We start from the raw sequence: 19,032 nt of genomic DNA, 5'->3' as shown, positions 1-19,032 counted from the left end.
TTTGATTCGAGGACTGTGGTGAGCGAGTGAGTCCTGGCGAGAGTTGGGCAGGCGGTCCGCTAAACCCTTTGGTTCGCCTTAGGGGAAAGTGGGGCTGTCACAAAACTCTTATGACATCCATAATGGTTGAATAGTCTGCTTTGCTTATGCAGTCTACCTGAAATATTATAGTTACCCAATCATAATTAATTTGAAAATAGAAATTCTAAAATAACAAGAAAATAATGTTTTAGAAAAAAAATAACAAATTTTCTTAAAATGAGCAATAATACATCACTTATCTTTATGTGAACATTTTTTTTTTAGTTTCTATAAAGAAACTTTTGTTCACTTTTCATATAATCAGAAACTTATTATACTGGCAGCATAAATTGACATTTCTAGCCAATTCACCAAATATATCACAATTTATAACACTCAACAATTGAAATTTTCTTTTGAGTTACTTTCTCTCAAGGTAAAGAATCAAGTATCATTCTCCTACAAATAACGTTGGTCTTTATTTCTATTTGACTTAATGAGAACAAAATTACCTTTCTTTCCATTTCTTCTTTCATGAAGGTTAAGTTTCTCTTATTTCTTAACCTCTTTATCCTTTCTTAATACACATGGTTAAAACAAGTAATTAACCATATATCTTTATGTGTATTATAAGGGTTTGAATGGTTAAGAAATTTTGCATGAAAGAATCAAAAATGAAATGCTACAGAAATAACTCAATTTCAATTTGATGGGACTTTAATTGATGATATAGCAAAATTCTCAACTCTAAGAAATGAGCTAAAATACACTTCAATATTTAAGTGTCACAAAAGAAAGCCTTCTAATGGTGCTAGTTAAAATTTGCAACAATTTCTTTTTTGGCTTTCTTGCAAGATTTAACTATAAATAATTAGGGTTTGAACCCTATTTTATATGAATATGAGACAAAATGAGCAAACTATTAAATTGCTCCCAATTCTCATACTCAACCTCTATATTAGCAAATATATCCACATTATGAGAATGGTTTGTTCATTCTCATGGAAGTGCTAATTTAAAACTTGCACCAAAACAAAAGAGAATGAATTTAAAAATCAAGCTAATAAGAACTATAAAATCATTGGAATGAAACACTGAATTAAAGAATGAGGAAATTTTAATGAATTTTCTAAAAACTCTCCAATACTAGAAAAATTATCTAAAAACTATAATTGCTCATAAAATCCCCCAAGAAAATATTTCTAAGCCAGAAAATGCAGAAAACATGCCATTAAAGGGAAAAAAAAAAACCCTAGGGAAAAATATTAGGGAAATACGGGCTCTCACAGAATGAAGTCGTGAAACTTGCATAGCCACTTGCTTTGATTTTTTACAATTTTTACAATTCAATTCCAGTAAAAATTTTGGCTGCATCTGCAAAGAAAAGCATGGAGACTTATAGAAGAATATTTTGGAAATCTTAAGAAGCATTTTACATCAAATTTAACAATTGATTTGGAGTTTGAATTCATCTATAAAAAGAGGGTTTGAAGACATATTTTTGTAACTTTGGAAGGTTTGAGACACTACCAAAATAGAGTTTTCACTAGTTTTTTTTTGTTCATCTGTATAGTATAGTTAGTATAGTTTATCCATCTTGTACTTGTAGATAGATTTGGATGAAGAATTAAGGAGCAAATGGAAATTTGGAACTCATGTGACAAGAGTGACTTCTCTCCTATTACTCTTTTTTTTTGTGTTTGAATTCATGTTTAGCTATAATATAGGTATAGTCTTTTCTTTCATTCTCTTCATGTTTTGCTAAAGTTTATGTCTAGAGTTATGGATGAATTTTCTATATCTTGTTAGTGCTGTTTAATTGCCTATTTGATGATATTATTTTCAACAAGTTACTTAGCACTTTTTCTTTCCTAATCATGATTAACTGGCTATTAATTATGATAATCTTAAGGTGTTGAGTTTTCAACGAAAATTGAAATTTGACATTAGTTCAAAGAAGTGCTAAACTTAGAGAGTTCACTAATGAAAGTAGATGAGCACCTTTGTAGGTTTAGTGGCTTGTTCCATGTAATTTCATAAAAGAAATGAACTTGTAGTTAATTTCATAAACACGAGAATAGGTGTGGCTTAACTACAACTATAGTTGATTTACTACAAAAATAGGTTTCACATACATTGGCAAGTTACACCATAACTAATCAAGATAATAACATTAAATTAACCGGTAATTTCACTTGTAAGAGTAGTGAGAAATTTCATCATCCTAGGAGATCTCTAATATTAATTTTATTACTTTTAGTTTATGTTTGTAGTGTAGATTTAGTCTCTTGCATTTGTGGTAGTCTAAATAATAAAGCAGTGTGAAAACATCGGTAATTAATAATCTTCCCTGTGCGATCAATACCTAATATACCTATACTTGATAAACGATCTGAATACTTGCAAAAAATGGGGCAGTTGTGTTTTACATGGTAGAACCTCGTCAAGTTTTTACATCATTTTCGGGGAAGATTTGATTCAATATTAGTGCTAAAAACAACTTTGTTAGATTTGAAATTTTTACTTGTTTTTGTTGTGTCTAGTATCTTGTTTAGAGTATTTTGTTTTGTGTTTGGTTTTTTGTTTTTGGTTTGTGCCTTTTAAACTATTCTTCTTGACTAATAGTACTTTGGAGATTAAAAGCATTTTTAGGTTCTAAGGAGGATAGTAAATGAAAGTGAATATAAGAATGAGAAAAGAAAACTTGGCAATGGACCCTACAATTTTCAAAACTACAACTAACCAAAGGATGTTCGATGGTATGTCTTTTGAAAATGGTTTAAGAAACTTAAAGGTTAAACTTGATTTTGTAACATTAAAAGTTCAATTGGATACCATTTTGCATATACTTGAATGAAAGAGGAATGTTAATACTTTTAATTATAATCATGTGATTTGTGACTTGTGTAGAGGTTATCATGCTCCTCATACATGTATGCAAGTACAAAATGTGCATTATTATGATGAATTTGGGCATTGCAATCCCTGTTTTGATCAAAATGATCCTAATGGGTTAAGTTGTGACGGCCGAAAGAAGAAAAACAAAATTTCTGGTGAACAGTGATTTTCGCAGAATCCGGCCAGTTCTTAGACTGATACTTGGCCTGTGACAGCCCCACTTTCCCCTAAGGCGAACCAAAGGGTTTAGCGGACCGCCTGCCCAGCTCTCGCCAGGACTCACTCGCTCACCACAGTCCTCGAATCAAATACATCCCATAACACAGGGTACAACTTCAATAATAAACGAAATAACATTTTCCCAAGCCTAGCACGTATACGTACATATATTCAAATCTCAAAATAATACAAGCCTAAATAGAACAAAGGTTCTCAAATTTGAACCGTACAAGTACAGTCATTCAATCCCAACCACACACCACATAGACATGATGGAACACCTTATATATATACATATTTGGAAGGTTTTACAAATCAAAAGTAACATTGGATCATAATACTATCAGGTTGTAACCATAGAGGAGCAATACAAAAAAAAATAACTATACTAGCTCAACTCTTCCTTCAAAACCTTGATTTCAAAACATGGAACCCTGTAAGGAAAACAAGGATAACAGAACGGGGTGAGTTTACGCTCAATGAGATACCAAACATGTAAGCAGTTAAAAGCATGGCAATTCACGCTTAACTAATCAAAAATATGTGCCAGGTATAAAGTAAAGCAGTTAGACACATTGGTTTAAAATAGAAAGGATACAGGTGGCTCTCAGGAGCCAGATTTCCGGCAGCAGTACTTGATCCCAACTCATTGACTCTCCGTCAACGTATAAAGAACAACCATGTCCGTAGACCCCACTTTACACCAACTTCGATCCACCAAACATACCCCTTATCGGGCCCGAACACCTCAACAGAAACAGAAGTGGTAATACCCAAGTATTCCGGAATCAAGAGTATCAATACCCAAAGATTCCCAGAAATAGACTACCGTGGTTCGTTATCTAATCAACCTGGCCCTTGCCGACTCGACTCGAGTAACTAGCCACAGGATTTGAGCTCAGAGGTCACAAACTTATGCAAAGAACAGATAAAGATAACAGATACAGAGAACAAATACAAACTTATACAGTATGCAGGAAACAAAGTAAAACTCAATTCCGATATTTCGACATCCAGATATTGTAGATTTCCCAGAACTGCTCCAGGGTTCCTGCGAAAATTTTAACAGCATTTCCCCTTGTTTTTCTTACTTTTCACCGTACAATTCATCACCAAATTCAACCCAAATCAACCACAACCTCAAATATAATTCACAAGCTATTAAAAACATCTAATTAGGGTCACAATACCCTTCATATATAGTCAATTACAACACAAGTGTAATAATGCAACCGAAAACCAATTTGAAAGACAATAGGCCTAACAGCAGGTTTGACGTCTCTCGATGTTTCGATCGCAACTTAAGCTCCGCTTATCGAATTAAGACGATTCTTATGGAATTTCGAAGCTAAGACAGAGACCTACATTCCTTATGAAGACCTCCAAAACCAAATAATGCATTTTCATGGTCAAAAATCAGAATCTCTACGAAAACAGAAAACTGTCAGCGAATCAGGGGTTGTGGCAGTCAAGGGTATTTTGGTCATTTCACATGATACAGTGCTCCGATTGAGCTGAAATTTTGCAGGAAACTATAAAACATCATTCTATACAACTTTTATGTTTTATGCTAAGGCCAATTCGGCCTCTATCTAGGTCAAACAATACCAGGCAGAACAGGGTTAATTACAATCCCTAAACTGGAATTTCAGCACCAACCAGAAATTTTCCGCAACCAATCATATCCAACATATAATATCTCCATTTTACACTATAACAAGCCCTCAATCCATGACTAAACCATGATTATCATATAAAACAGAAAAATAGCAATAATAAATCAAAATCCATCAAAACTTCACTTCCAACCATAAACACACCATAAATCAACATGTTCAACCACTAAAGCCACTAATTTAACATTGTCAAGACTAAAGGAAGAAGTTCTTAGCAACTCACCTTGTAAACTCAAGAAAAGAAGCAACTTAGCACCTCCTCTTCCAAAACCACTCCACCACCTTCCCTAATCTTACTTAGCAAAGGGTTTTTATGGAGAAATTTGAAATTCTAGCAGTTGGATCACAAGATTTGAGCAAGATTTGGAAGAAATAAGTTGAAGGTTTTGCTTTCTTTTCCTCTCAAGACTCATGGCCAAGAAGGAGAAAATGAAGATGATTTTTGAGTCAATTTTGATATTTGGTAATGGTAAAGTAAAATGGGCAAAGTCCAACATCCAACCATATAGCAACACCTAGCACCCTTTTAAGTTCAAACCTATCCCTTTGTCCCTCCATGGTTAATACATCTAAGTAACCTCTAATTATCTCCTAGCACCTTGGAAAATTAATATCACTTAATACAAAATTCCAACTAGTGGTCAAAAATATATCGCACTTACCGTACTAGCGGGTCCCACGTCTACACTGCACTTCAAACTTGTCACGAACTAACTTAAACTAGGAAAACATTTTACAAACTCTCCTCACTTATAAAATCTCTGGAAAAATCAAAATAATTGAGTATATTGAGGGAAAATGCACACGAGAAAATAAAATAAAATAATATAAAATTAAGACAAATTACGGGTCCTCACAAGTTTCATTATAACACCAAAATTTTGTGAATTATTTTCTATCCTTTTTGATTGGTGAGAGATATTTATCTCATTAATAGGTAACCATTCATCAAGTATAAAGTTCCTTTCTTATTTGATAAAGGATCAATATTTGATACCTTTGTAAGTGTTCAAACGAGAAAGGAAATTTGAAATTTGAGGGATAGAAAATAAAATGAAGGCACACAAAATTAGGGGACTATCCTATATGTGCTCATTTTATAAATTCCTTAATTATGAAGCATTGTTAATGAGTAAAAGCAATGCTTGATTAGTTACATCCAAATGATGTATCTTAAGGAAATAATGAGATAGTTGTGGATATAGCATTTTGACAATCTTTATATCTTGTGAGTAATGCCTTGAAATTGAAGTATATACTTAAACAATTTCCTCCAATGTTGTTTAAACACCACTTTGATTATGGTATGGATGGAAATCAAGTTTACAATATTATGTTCAGTTTTGTGAGGGTAATCAACCTACACATAAAGAAGCTGTACAAAGGAAACAAGGCTATTTTACTTCAAGAAATTTAGATTCCTTTACACTTCAAGAATTATTAGAATTGGAGATTTAAATTTCTTAAGAACATGAAGTAAGTGGGAGTGTTTTGACTCTAGAATGGAGTTTTGAAATGGTAAGGATTCATATTTGACTCCTTTGCATATGAAAAATTGATAGCTTTTCTCAAAATAATTATTTAATTATTTTAGATAAGCAATCAATTAAAAAACTCCTTGTCAAATAAACACATAAAGATAAATCCATTTTGAACCTACTGATTGACTTATCTTTGAAACAGTGGGAGGCAAAATGTTCTCTATAGAGAATTGAAGTTCTTTGTTTACTATGTTGTATATCTACAAGAGTTTAAGAATGAATTGGATGATGTTTTCATAAGGTGCAAATGGAGAAATCTCCATATTCAGGAATAATGTCACAAATTACCACAAAATCTCTACCAAATTTTGTGAGATTTTATTTAGGGTAATTATGACACTAGTAACTCACTATTAGAGTTACATTAGATAAATATGAAAACAAATGTCCTTAATATGACTCTTGATAATTAGGTATACATATGTGTCACCATAATACATTTGTAGAGAATGCAATTTAAATTGTTTCTTCCCAATAGTCTATTAATTTATTCTTCATTTGATCTTAGAAAATTTTTTTCTAGTAAATTAATATACATTAAGGTTAGTGGGAGTAATACTATGAGAGTTTTTCTCAATCATGATATTTGTGAAATTCTTCTATCATTGATATTCACAAATTAGAATGTAAAAGATAGTTAATCTATCTTAAGACCTTCATGCAAGAGTTCTTCGATTACTTTTAAGTAATAATAGTGAACAATTGCATAGTGTTCACATCATGCATTGGAATGAATATAAATTTACCAAGGATGCTATGAAGTTATACCACAGGAATCTACTGTTTGGCATAAAGTTTGTCAAAATTGTATTGTAGCCATTATAGATATTTGATTTGACTATACCCTTTCATTATGTATACATGAAAGAGTGGGAGTCAAAATAGGCAAGTCGACATAAAGTATTCAATAGTTATTTGAAAAGTAAAAAGTAGCTATAGAGTATACAGTAAGGAGTTATTATTGTTGATCAAATAACTAAAGATTGCCGGCTGAGTTGTTAATGGTCAAATAACTCACATGGAACTCAATAGTTCATTTCGTATTTTGCTTTTATTCTCAAACTATTGTTATTGCCTAGACACTCGATATATTTATATTTACATGATTTTGTGCACATTGTTGTTCATGTATAAAGTAAGGATCATGTGATCCATAAAGTTGGATCCTGAATAACTTATATGAAGTTATTCATAAAGTTCTTTTAAAGCACTTGATTAGGAAGTATAATACATTGTGATACATGGAAGGAAGTGTTTGCCATGAGAGCATAACCGCCATGATTCGTGTATTATTATTTTCTAATTAAGCAACTGTTACATAACTACTATATTTGGTGAGTGACAAACAAGGTTTATGGCCATTTTTTAGGTAGTTAGTCACTCATAAGTTATCTGACTATTTCATGTCGGTCAAGTGGGAGAATGTAAGACTTGTCTCTTTTGAGGCAATTACGACCCACATGATTGATTCTAAAGTGATTGATATCATAATTAATTGATTGACATTTTGTCAATAATTAATTAGCATCTCCCATTATAGAATGATTGATTGACATCCTGATTAATTGATTGACATTTTGTCAATAATTAATTAGTATCTTCTATTTATCTATGATTGATTGATATCTACTATTAATTGATGTCTTATTCAATCAGTTAATCAATCAAATCAATCAATTAGTCAGAAAATATTATTTCTGGCAAGATTTCCTTGATGGAAGGAAACCCTAGGGATTTTTGAATTTGCTAGTAAGGGTCCCTAGCCTAGCCTATAAATAGCCTGTGGTATTCGATCAATTGTGCACTTTTGGGTTAGGCATAGGCTAGAAGATCCTTACTCTAAATTCTCTTTCTACTTTTCCTTCTTCTACATATTTTGTATTGTTAGAGTAGATAAGAAGGAGTCAAAGATACAAGAAGAGATCAACTTGTGCTTGACAACAATGGTTAGAGGTAAGTACATTTAAATTTCCGCTGCGTAGTACATTCAAATGTCCATAGTTAGTTTAACATCTATTACTGAGAATAATATTTGTGGTTTGACTAACGTATGCCTAATGGGCACTAGCTAATGTGCATAAGATTAGTATAATTGATGAATTTTAGTATTTAAGAGGTGATATCTTTAGTTTTGGAAATTTTTTGATAAGGAAATAATTTTTTAATTGGCAAAAAAGATCTTTTTAAATAAAACAAAAAGTCGGGTGAAAGTTTGACTACTTGTGCTTCAGTTTCATATCTTTTTATTCTTTTCTTTTTTGTTTAGTTGTCTTTTTAACATAAATTCAGAAGTCTAATAATTCATTTTCGTAAACCTGTTTTCTCACGAGTATTGCAACAAAATTAAAGATATTTGTTTTGAAAAATAAAGATATTATAGATGGCTAAATCTCATTTTAGCTACGCAACCTTCTTTTCCCTCCTGATCTTCTGCTTCCTCCTTCTCGCATCAAATGGTGAGTTGTATGTTAGTCTTTATTCAGATATCTTACACTTTTCTAGTCTTAAATGGTGCACATATGCATAGAATGGTGTATGTTTGTATACTTTTCTGTCTCTGCCCCTCTCTTAGTGAGAGAATGTCGAGTGTCAAGGAAAATGTTTGTATACTTTTCTGTCTCTGCCCCTCTTAGTGAGAGAATGTCGAGTGTCAAGGAAAAAAGTGGATGTCACTAGTAATGAATTAGAATAGTTATACATATGTATCACGTGAATGTACATTCTCAATCATGATTCTTATGAAAGTATGCTCCATTCGCTTCTTAATACATAATATATGGCTGCTCAATGTGCAGCCTTGTAACACAGCTAAAGTTACAGATATTCTATTTCACTTTTTAATTTGTCGCCTCTTGTTAGTATGTTTGAAAAATATATACATATAGTGTTGCAAGTGAAAATTCACATGCCATAAAAAGTACAAATGTGAGAGATTGGTGAAAAAAATGAGACAGAGGAAACCAAAACTTATAATATGAGCGAACAATTATCCTTTAGGTAGACAGCCTAATCCCTCGTGCTAAAAACATTAGACCAACTCGCGCACATTCTCACTTTGATCCAAATAATCATCTCTGGATTTGTTTCATGCTGAGATGCGAATGACGGAAGTTACAGTTTGCCCGAGGGTGAGAAGGACATGGTCTGGGAAATGTTTTCCCATAAAATGCAATAGGCGATGCAGGTTCCGAGTGGGGGCTGTCTCTAGTGATTGCGTCAAATTTGGCCGTCAAATCAATTCTACTGTCGTTTCAGACGCCGAATGAACAATTCCTACTGTTTTTTACAATTTGAACTGTACGTTGCAATGGAATAATGGCTGCCAATTTAGTGGAATTGGAGATATGCCGCTAACAATTGTATTAGTTTGATAATAATGATGCAGTGCTCGTCTGGTTATCATCGCTAAGTGATAACTTATTATTCTTTTCACGTGTGTCTGTGACCATTTGTCTACTAACCACTTATTAAATTGAATATTGGTGTTGTTTTTCTTGGATTTCAACCTTTTTTCGGAAAGACATGTGACCATTATGTTTGAATAAGGTGGCATTAATTAAATTTACTTATGTAGCTCTTGCAATCAAAATAATTGTCTATTATACGTGCATTGGAATTTAGAAATTTTTTTAAATGTCAAAATTTGAAAGAAACTAATGTTATGTATTGATTTCAAAATGGCGACTCTTATTTTGAAATATAAAGAAAATGAAAACGTGACACTAATAATAGAATAGGAAGAGTATCTCTAAAGAAAGGGACAGAGAAAGTAGTTTACTAATTTATTTATTTATTTATTTTGTGTAGGAAGTAGCTTTTATTCTAGGGTACTTCAGTAAATAGCTTGTTTCAAAAAAAAAAAAAGAAGAGATAATTGAAGTTGGCGATCAAGATTGTTTGATAGTTTGATTACATGCGAACTACAATTTTTTATCATTTTCTTAATTATTTGGTGAATGAAAGACCAAATTAGTATTAAACTATTAGATAAAAGGATATAGCCAACACAAAAATGCTATATCCACTTATAAACCAATATATTTTTATCTTCTGCAAAAGAACTGTATTGATCAAAACTTTACAAACATGGAGGTTTTTGACGTAATGGGAATTAGGTTAATTGTTAGAAAGAATCTGCAAAATGGAGTAGAGAAAGGTGGAGGCGGTTTGGGATGTAAAGATTGGTAGTTGATGGAAATTTTGTTTTGAGAATGCATTGAGGTTGAATTTCTTTGAAACATTAGTGTCTGTTTAGGGTGAGAGTTTTGGGGCAACGTGAAGAGCCCATGTTGGGAATTTTGGGCTGTAAGAATTGCCCCTGGTTGGGTTTTTTTGCCTGCTGGATTGGCTCGATTGTATAGGATGGGATTTGGGTTTTCTCCATTGGCAGAAGTGCGGGCCTTCCGACCTACTTACTTTAATCCTTAGAGGATTCCTTTGAACGGGAATATATTATAAGATTTAATCTTAGCAATTAGGAGTGATCTTTTATTATTATTATTATTATTGACAAGAGAATTCGCAGTCACTATTCGAGAGTGAGTATTGGGTAAACTGCGCGCCGTACAATAATCCGCCAATCACACGAAGGGTAAGATACACAAAGTCAATGCAGTGATCTTTACCATCTCAGCCAACTCAAGTAATCTCTACCTGTAACTATCCATTTAATAATAGAAGAAAAGGGCAGCACCCACACCCACATAAGAAAAAAATGCAAGCTTTAGTTGGGGAAGCGCTTGAGCACCAATGAAGCTTGGGTTTACGTGGTCACTTCTGTAATTGGATAACCAACATTGAAAATCGTTTTTACATTGGATGGTTTGGTCTTTTGATGATTTGTAGGTTGTTTGGAACATAAATGGTTCAAGAAGTCGAGGGAATTAGGAAACTTTGTTTTCTCTTTTATCCTTTTGAATTTAAAAAGGGTAATTTAGGTTATTCTAAGAATATTTTAATTAAACATTACAAGTCAGGGAGGTTTGTGCAATTTTAAAAATTGGAGACGAGCAACATGAAATTCTTAGAAACTACAAGGAAGGTTCCGAAATTATCCCCTGGTAATAACCTTGTGGTCTGTACTTATTAGTAGGGTGAGAAATTTTATTCTATGTAGTAGGACGCAGGGGCAGAGCTATTTACAGTTGAGGGTGGATAAGTGCTCCCTCAAATTTTTAAAATTTCCTTTCATACCTTACACAATTATTGTCAATTGTATTTTTATTTAGTTATAGTTTAACAGTTTGTACCCTCTCAAACTATAGATATTGTGTATTGCACCCCCACAAACAAAATAATAGGGGGTACTTACCAAAATTTAAATTAATCGAAGCCCCATGTATAATAAGAAACAAGTGAATCAAAATCCAAAAAATATGAAAAAAGATAGTACATGTATAAAAAGTCAAATAATATGACATTAGACTAAAATTAATATTAAAGGGATAGCCAATTATATTTATTGTATTGAAGAGATAAAAGAGCTAATTATGGGAAAAAAAGAACAAAGAAAAATACACTTAAAATATATCTACATTACAAAAGATTTCTTAGAATATTTCTTACTTTGCTAAATTTGAATTAAGTTGTACTATTACTTCTTTATTTGGTTGATTTATTAACTCACTCTTTGATGATTCGTAATTGTATAACTTATTTGGGTATTAAAGATACTGCAATTTAATACTCTGATTATGCATATAATTTTGTAAAACACAAATATTAGTTATTTAACTAACTAATAAAACAAGAGAACATGCTAATTCTAATTTTGCTTTTCAAGAAAACATTTCTTAAGATTAGTCGCATTATGCTAACTATCAATTAATAATGCAATATAGTACCTATTATATAAGAAATTAGGCGTTTTCGCATTTTGTTGTTGTCCATGCCATCAAGATAGTTGTTTTGAGCCTTGACCAATTCCAACTACCACCAATATAGTTGGTTCTCGATCTAGCCCTTATGTTGCCTAACAATAGGCAATCGTCCCTCCTAACTTTCGGTCGTGACTCCGCCATTGATAGGATGGCACTTGTGCCAATGTATAAATGCTTTCCATACAGTATCAACAATGTATTTCAGATCCGTCGATCAGTCTAATACAATCACAAGTCTTTACCGTTCAATTATAAACAAGATTTTTGTAGGAAACTTAAAAAAATGCTTTGAACCAGATATAGTTTTGATATACTTAATAGGATGTTTAAAAGTCAATGATTTTATTCGACCGACAGAAAAGTTAATTTCGACTTGTATGGATATGCGGTTGATTTTGAACATGAATATCCAATATTCTGATGCAGATTAGAAAACATGTGAAAGTAAGAATAATTGGCATGCCAATGTTTCAATGTTGCTTTTGCCCTTTGGCACATTATAACAAAGGGTACGGCTGAAGTCAAGTCCATCTCAGAATGAACAGCATACTTGGTTTCACTTACGAGTTACAAAGGAGGAAATAAAGAAAGGAAATGCACCAAAATTTCTCATCCTTTTGTTTCTTAATGTATGCATTTTTTACCTTGTTTTGGTGAGTGAGATCTTAGTCGAATCCAAAATCTTTTATTTACACTATTTTTTTCGTATCATCTAATCTATCCCTCCTTCAAAACCTCTCATCTTTTTGTTTTTCACATATGCATACGTACAATTGTGCCATTCCTTGTAAATTTTCTCATGCCATACTATTGTGCTATTTTCTCTGAAATTTTCAACAATCATGCGAGCAATAAGGAACGATTTGTAAAGAAATGGCACTATCAAAGATATATTATTATAATCATGCTGAAGCTACAAGGAAGATTACTTGACAAAGAAACGTTGGGGAAGAATAATTTTATCTGAATGACTTTTCAGTGGCATATATTATGTCTTGCAGAGAGGCAATTAAAATTTGAATATGGAAGCTGAAGATTAACACCTAATTACCCCGTGTGCTTTTGAATTAAAAAGATGAGAAATTGTTTCCAAGAATGGCATTTACACAAGGAGGCGTGACCTAATATTTACATCCAGCTACAATATTTCAGTTTTACTCTAATAGTATCTTGAGGCATGCTTTTAGAGCAAAACTAGAGAAAGTGTCTTTTTTTTTTTGGATAAAATATCATCATTCATTAAATCTGTACTAACAGTAGAAATTACACCAACTATACACAGATACAATAGAATTGAAGAACAAATCTAGATACTACAAATCTGAAGAGTCAAGCGAATATTATACTGTGAAATTCAAAAAATATTTAAAAGATGAAATGCTTGTAGTCCTATGTTCATCTATGTATGCTTTCAATTGCACTGTTTACTTTCTCCTAAATCTGTTAATAAATTGATTCAAACCCAAATGTTAATGTGAGATCGGGTGAGATTAACTTAAGGAATTTTAATGTGATAACCAAATCTGAAAAAATTTAGATCAATAAGAGAAATGTAAAACTAACAAAAATCTCACTAAAAATTCTTAGCGGAGGAGAAACTCTCACTGGGAAACTCCAGTGGAGAAAGTGTCATTTTCTTGTTATAAATGTTCCATGCAACTTGATAATTTGACTCTCGCTTATTATATCAGCCTGACGTGTATTGCGTATTGGTGTGGTGTGAACATTACTATGGAAGCAAAGTTTTACCGTGCAGAGCTAGTACAATGCATGCGTGGATCGAAATCAAGGACATTATATTGTTTATTACCATTAGTCAACTATCCAAACTTATTACCAATTAGCCTACAGGTTAGGTGTAGTTGGCAGGCTACCTCTAGTATTATATCGACTGCGACTTTGTCTCCTCAAGATAATCTAAACGGGATCAAACAAAAGTTATTATATCATGGTTAAGGACTATTTCCAATTATTTACCAAACTAGGTTTTCAATATTACCAGTTATGTGACCTATATGATATATTCCTTTCTCCTTTTCTTTTACATTGGAGAGCTAAAATCCATAATCACCTAACCAAACTCTTAGAGTCGGAATCAACTAATTAAAAAAATTCAAAGTCCCAAAAACTCTAATACATGTCAACGTCACATAAGATTTTTTTTTCCCATCCCTCTCCAAACCTTTTTCACCCACAATTGTCAGGTATGATATTTGAATCTTGAATCTGATAATATTTGAATCTTGAACCTAATAATAGGAAAGATTCCAAAAATCCTTTCCTAACTATTAGGCCAATTCCAGTGGTTAAAGTTACACAAGATTAGTACTCGAGGTACCTTTTAACGTATAATTTAGACAATTAATAGATTAAATAGATGATCTAAAATTACTATGTTCATTTTTCCTTTTTCTTTGGGATTAAGAAAACAATAAATACTTAATTTTTAATTTCTTTACAGCAAAAGCCATGAGTTACTTATGGTCTTCTCTTTGCAGGTTAAAAAAAAAATGCACAAAAAGAATTATCTTCTCTAGAAACTCCCCTTTATTAATTGCCAAGGAAGTCGGCAAGAAATTTCCCATATCACTAGAAGACACGACTTCTTTAAAATATAATCACAGTAGGTGATGAGCAAAAATCGGGATTAGTGCAACCTAAGTAAATTATGGGTTCTAGCACATAATAAATGAAAAATAAATAAACCTTTGCTTGGCCCAATGTCTTCAGCAAGACGGTGTGAAACAGCAAAAACTAACATGATAAAGCAAGATTTAGAGTGCAATGAGTAGACTAATCTCACAAATAATCAGTCAAAACAAGATTCGTCAGTGATAAGCCTTCAAGCAATTGATGAAATAAGCAACCAGATCTCACAAGATCTTTGTCCAGAAACAGTTATTGACCTTCTTGTAAATCCACAATTTAATATTTAGTAACAAGTAATGGCATATTTTGCAAACACAAGGCGTTTTAAGAAGGAAAAGATATTGAGCTAACGTAATTACATGGAAAAAATGTTAACCATTCCGAGCTGAAATTAGACAGAAATTTGAGTTAATCCTTAACAGGTCACTGACAGTGATTTAGGATACTATGCTGCGAACTGCGAAGGATGTCCAAGTTTAGTTCCCCACAAATATTAACTTGGCACATATTTTGCCCCTACCCCTTTTCATAGTCCATCTGATAGCAAAGATGAATTATCCTCCAACTCAAATCATCAAATATTATAGTATCTTAAACAAAGAGAGGGATCAACTTGTTCCCAAAATTCTTCTCTCTACCTCTCCTCTTCTCCAACTTCTCTCTACTTCTTATTCTCTTCTCAAAAGGCCTTCTTTTCCGTATTCTATTTTTACCATATTTTTATAATAAAGTCTCACAATTGATATCTTGTTGGGATTCTCTATTTCTCCAAAAAATTCCTGGGGATATTTTTGTGTAGTTCTTTTTCTTATTTTCTTATTAGATCTAAATTTATTTTAAATTTGGTTATCAGATCTGAAATTCTTTTGGATCTTGAATCTATATCGACAGATCTCATCATCATTATTCAAACTTAGAGTAGTTGATTAGTAGATTTGACGGCTATTGTAGTGATTTATCTTATTAGAAAATATTTTCAAATTTATTGTATTTTTCAGATCTATCATAATTTTTCATTTTAGATCTGATATTTCTTGCATTTTTTTCCTACCGTTTGTGCAAATTTCTGTAATGTAAATTAAATTATGCTGAACAATTTTCAACAATTTTGTTAATGAAATTCACTTTTGTGCAAAAAAAAAAAAAAAGTCCTTGTTCCCAAAAGATCAATCTGAGGCTAACAACAAAATCAATCATTCAAGATATTCATAAATAGAAGTAAACTTACTCAAGTGGAAATCTTGTAAGCATGTGTCTTGGCATATTAGTAGAATTTTTAGGTGCTTTCATCAGTTACAGGTCCAGGGTATTTGCCTAAAAAAAAAGATCATAACTATTTTGTTAGGCGTCTTTAAGTGACCAATTGAGATTGAATGTCTCTATTTAGGACTCGAGGGTCCAAATTGGTTCAGCCCATGTGGTCCTTTAGTTCGACCAATTGATGCTAAGAATCAGCCACTGTATTTTCAAGTTTAGTTGTATGTTCGATAACTCTGTCCCATGCTGCAGCATTAATATTTATGTCATTAAACAAACCAATTGATTATTTAGCACATACACACAACTTTTGTTCTAATACTCAATTCACCTTTTTCAAGTTACTAAATATCTTAGGTGAGCTGACGTGGTTTGTTCATGCATGGATTGATGAAGAAAATGATCTATCAACAACCTCAATACAACTTGATCAGTAATCTATGCAAAGTGTATAGCCCATTTGCTAGAAGATTTCCAGTATTCACGTATATAGTAATCCTCAAATAAATCAATATATCTTATTAAGACGGTAGGAAATTAAGCTGTCTTTTGATCTATTCAAATTTTGTACCGGTCTTAATGCTATTAATTATGTCCTTGGATAAGTGATGTTTGCTGAACTTCTTATCTAGCATCTTATTCTATTCGTACATTTCCTTTTGTTTGATCTTCCACGGATATGAATGATTCAAATTTCAACGTATATCAGATACTTGAAAAGCTCACTATATATGCCCTGCTTTAAATTCTTATCATCCTTGATTTTTTTTATTCCACGCGCTTTGTAAAATTCAAATAATGGACATGGTTAAATCTCAAGAAAACTTAAATGGATCATTGGTAAAAAAAATTCTAATATCTTATATTCAATCTTCCTTTACTAGCTAGTCTTGGTTGTGAGAAAATAAAGCACAAGAATGTGCATCGAAAACATGAGGGATATGGGGTTCAAGTATCCATTGCTGCCGTCCTTTCTGCCTTGTGGCTTCTAAATTCTAAATTGATGTACCAAAAATAAAAATAAAAAAGAAGAAAAAGAGGAAGAAACAGATATCATACCAAACTTTTTCTTGTACAAAATGTGCTTTCATTTAAGCATTATTCTTCTCAAGGCACAGATTTTGAAGGTAGCATGCGTGGTGAGTTTTTGCGTCCATCGATTGTATATGAAAATGATGTAACCGACAATCCAGCAACCAGATGATTTGATACTTTACTTTGTGACATTATGCTAATGGTCATTATCTTTCCTACTAAAAGAGGTTAGAAATTGCCGGACTTAAAAATTTCAAATCTTAACGGTGTTGATACTTTGTTCAAACTCCTTTTGCAAGCTAATTATGACTTAGACTTTGTCTTTATTCTTTGATATTTGTCCCTTTCTCTAACAACTCAGCGACAAGAAGTTTCAAAACAACTACCGATTAGGTTTTGGAAAATTTCACAGTCTCTTGCTATAAATAGGTATCATCATTTACTTGTTTTCTCTCAAATAAAGCTAACATAAGATATCGGAGATGGCTAAATCTCAATTCAGCTGCGCAACCTTCTTTGCCCTGCTCATCTGCTTCCTCCTCCTCGTACCAAATGGTAAGTTGTAGCTAGTCTTAAATGGTGAACACATGCACAGAATGGCATATATTTGCACATTCCCAAAGTTTTAATTATTTGTCTCTACCTCTCTCTTAGTTAGAGAATTTCGAGTATAATAAACAGATATGGTTGTCACTAGCAATGAATTACAATAGTTATACATGCGTATCATGTGCATGTATACTCACAATCAAAATTTTACGAACTAATTTGTGTTACGTATGCTTTTCAATAAATGTTTTCTGCTCTTGAATTTCTCTTCCACATTCTAATTTCTCGTCACATGTAAATCTACTTCAAATATACATGTATAGTGTTGCAAGTAACTTTACATGTGGTGCAAAAATAGAAAATGGAATAAAGATTGACACAAAACAATGACATAGAGGAGCCATAACCTATAATACTAACAAACACTTATCCGCTAGGTGGACAGGCTAGATCCCTCATACATATCATAAACTCTGGACTAACTGTACATAATTTGCTCTTTCTCTTGCTTTGTTTCATGCAGAGATGCCAATAGCTGAAGCTAAATCTTGCCAGAAGCCTAGCAAATTCTGGTCAGGGAAATGTGCCGATAAAGGGTGCCACAATGTTTGCAAGTCTCGAGACCATGCTGACTCCGGATCATGTATGTGGACTGGCCAAGGTCATCAACGTCATTATGCTTGCTACTGTCGCTACAAATGTTGAAAGCCTACTATATGCTACAATTTGCACCGTACTTTGTAATGTGAAATAAAGGCCAACAATTCACTAGAATTGCATATGTGCCGCCAATGGTAGCTGTTCCTATGTCAGTTGCTAATTATGTATGCCTGTATGTGTTATCACTGAAACATCACTGCTCAGTGATAACTTAATCAGTCTATCCAGGTGTGTTTGTTACCATCTGTCTTGTATTCATTTAAATATAAATGGACTACCTCTATCCAAGTATGAGAGTCATTTTTCTGGGAATTCAACTTGTTATGAATACATGTGATTATTATGTTTGGAATTGGAATAGGTGTGATTTTATATGGTGGTTATACTGTTAGATTGCACTTATGCATCAAGTTGATATACACGAACAAACTTTTCGCGTTGAACAAAATTACATGATTGTATATTAAATTATTTAAGAAGTATAATATCCGTACAACCACACGAAAATTTTAACTATACCAGTCTTGGTCCATTAAGTTCTGAAGGGGTGGCATTAGATAAATTTATCTAAGTTTTTGAAATTGCAAAATTGAAACAAAACTGATGTCATGTGTGAATCTCAAAATAGTGACTTCTATTTTATTTTGG

The 19,032-nt window shown here is 32.5% G+C and overlaps 1 long non-coding RNA gene across 1 annotated transcript; it reads left to right on the top strand.

Annotated features, from left to right (window-relative positions):
- The first annotated feature begins 17,590 nt into the window (after positions 1 to 17,590).
- LOC113694980 (uncharacterized) lies at positions 17,591 to 18,696 on the top strand. Its single transcript, XR_011817183.1, has 2 exons — positions 17,591 to 17,730; positions 18,248 to 18,696. It is a non-coding gene; the product is annotated as an uncharacterized lncRNA (long non-coding RNA).
- Positions 18,697 to 19,032: the final 336 nt, after the last annotated feature.

Source organism: Coffea arabica, chromosome 6e (assembly GCF_036785885.1).
Source record: "Coffea arabica cultivar ET-39 chromosome 6e, Coffea Arabica ET-39 HiFi, whole genome shotgun sequence".
NCBI classification, from domain to species: domain Eukaryota; kingdom Viridiplantae; phylum Streptophyta; class Magnoliopsida; order Gentianales; family Rubiaceae; genus Coffea; species Coffea arabica.
The sequence above is the reverse complement of the archived record's forward strand: the minus strand, read 5'-3'. Positions and strand labels throughout refer to the sequence as shown.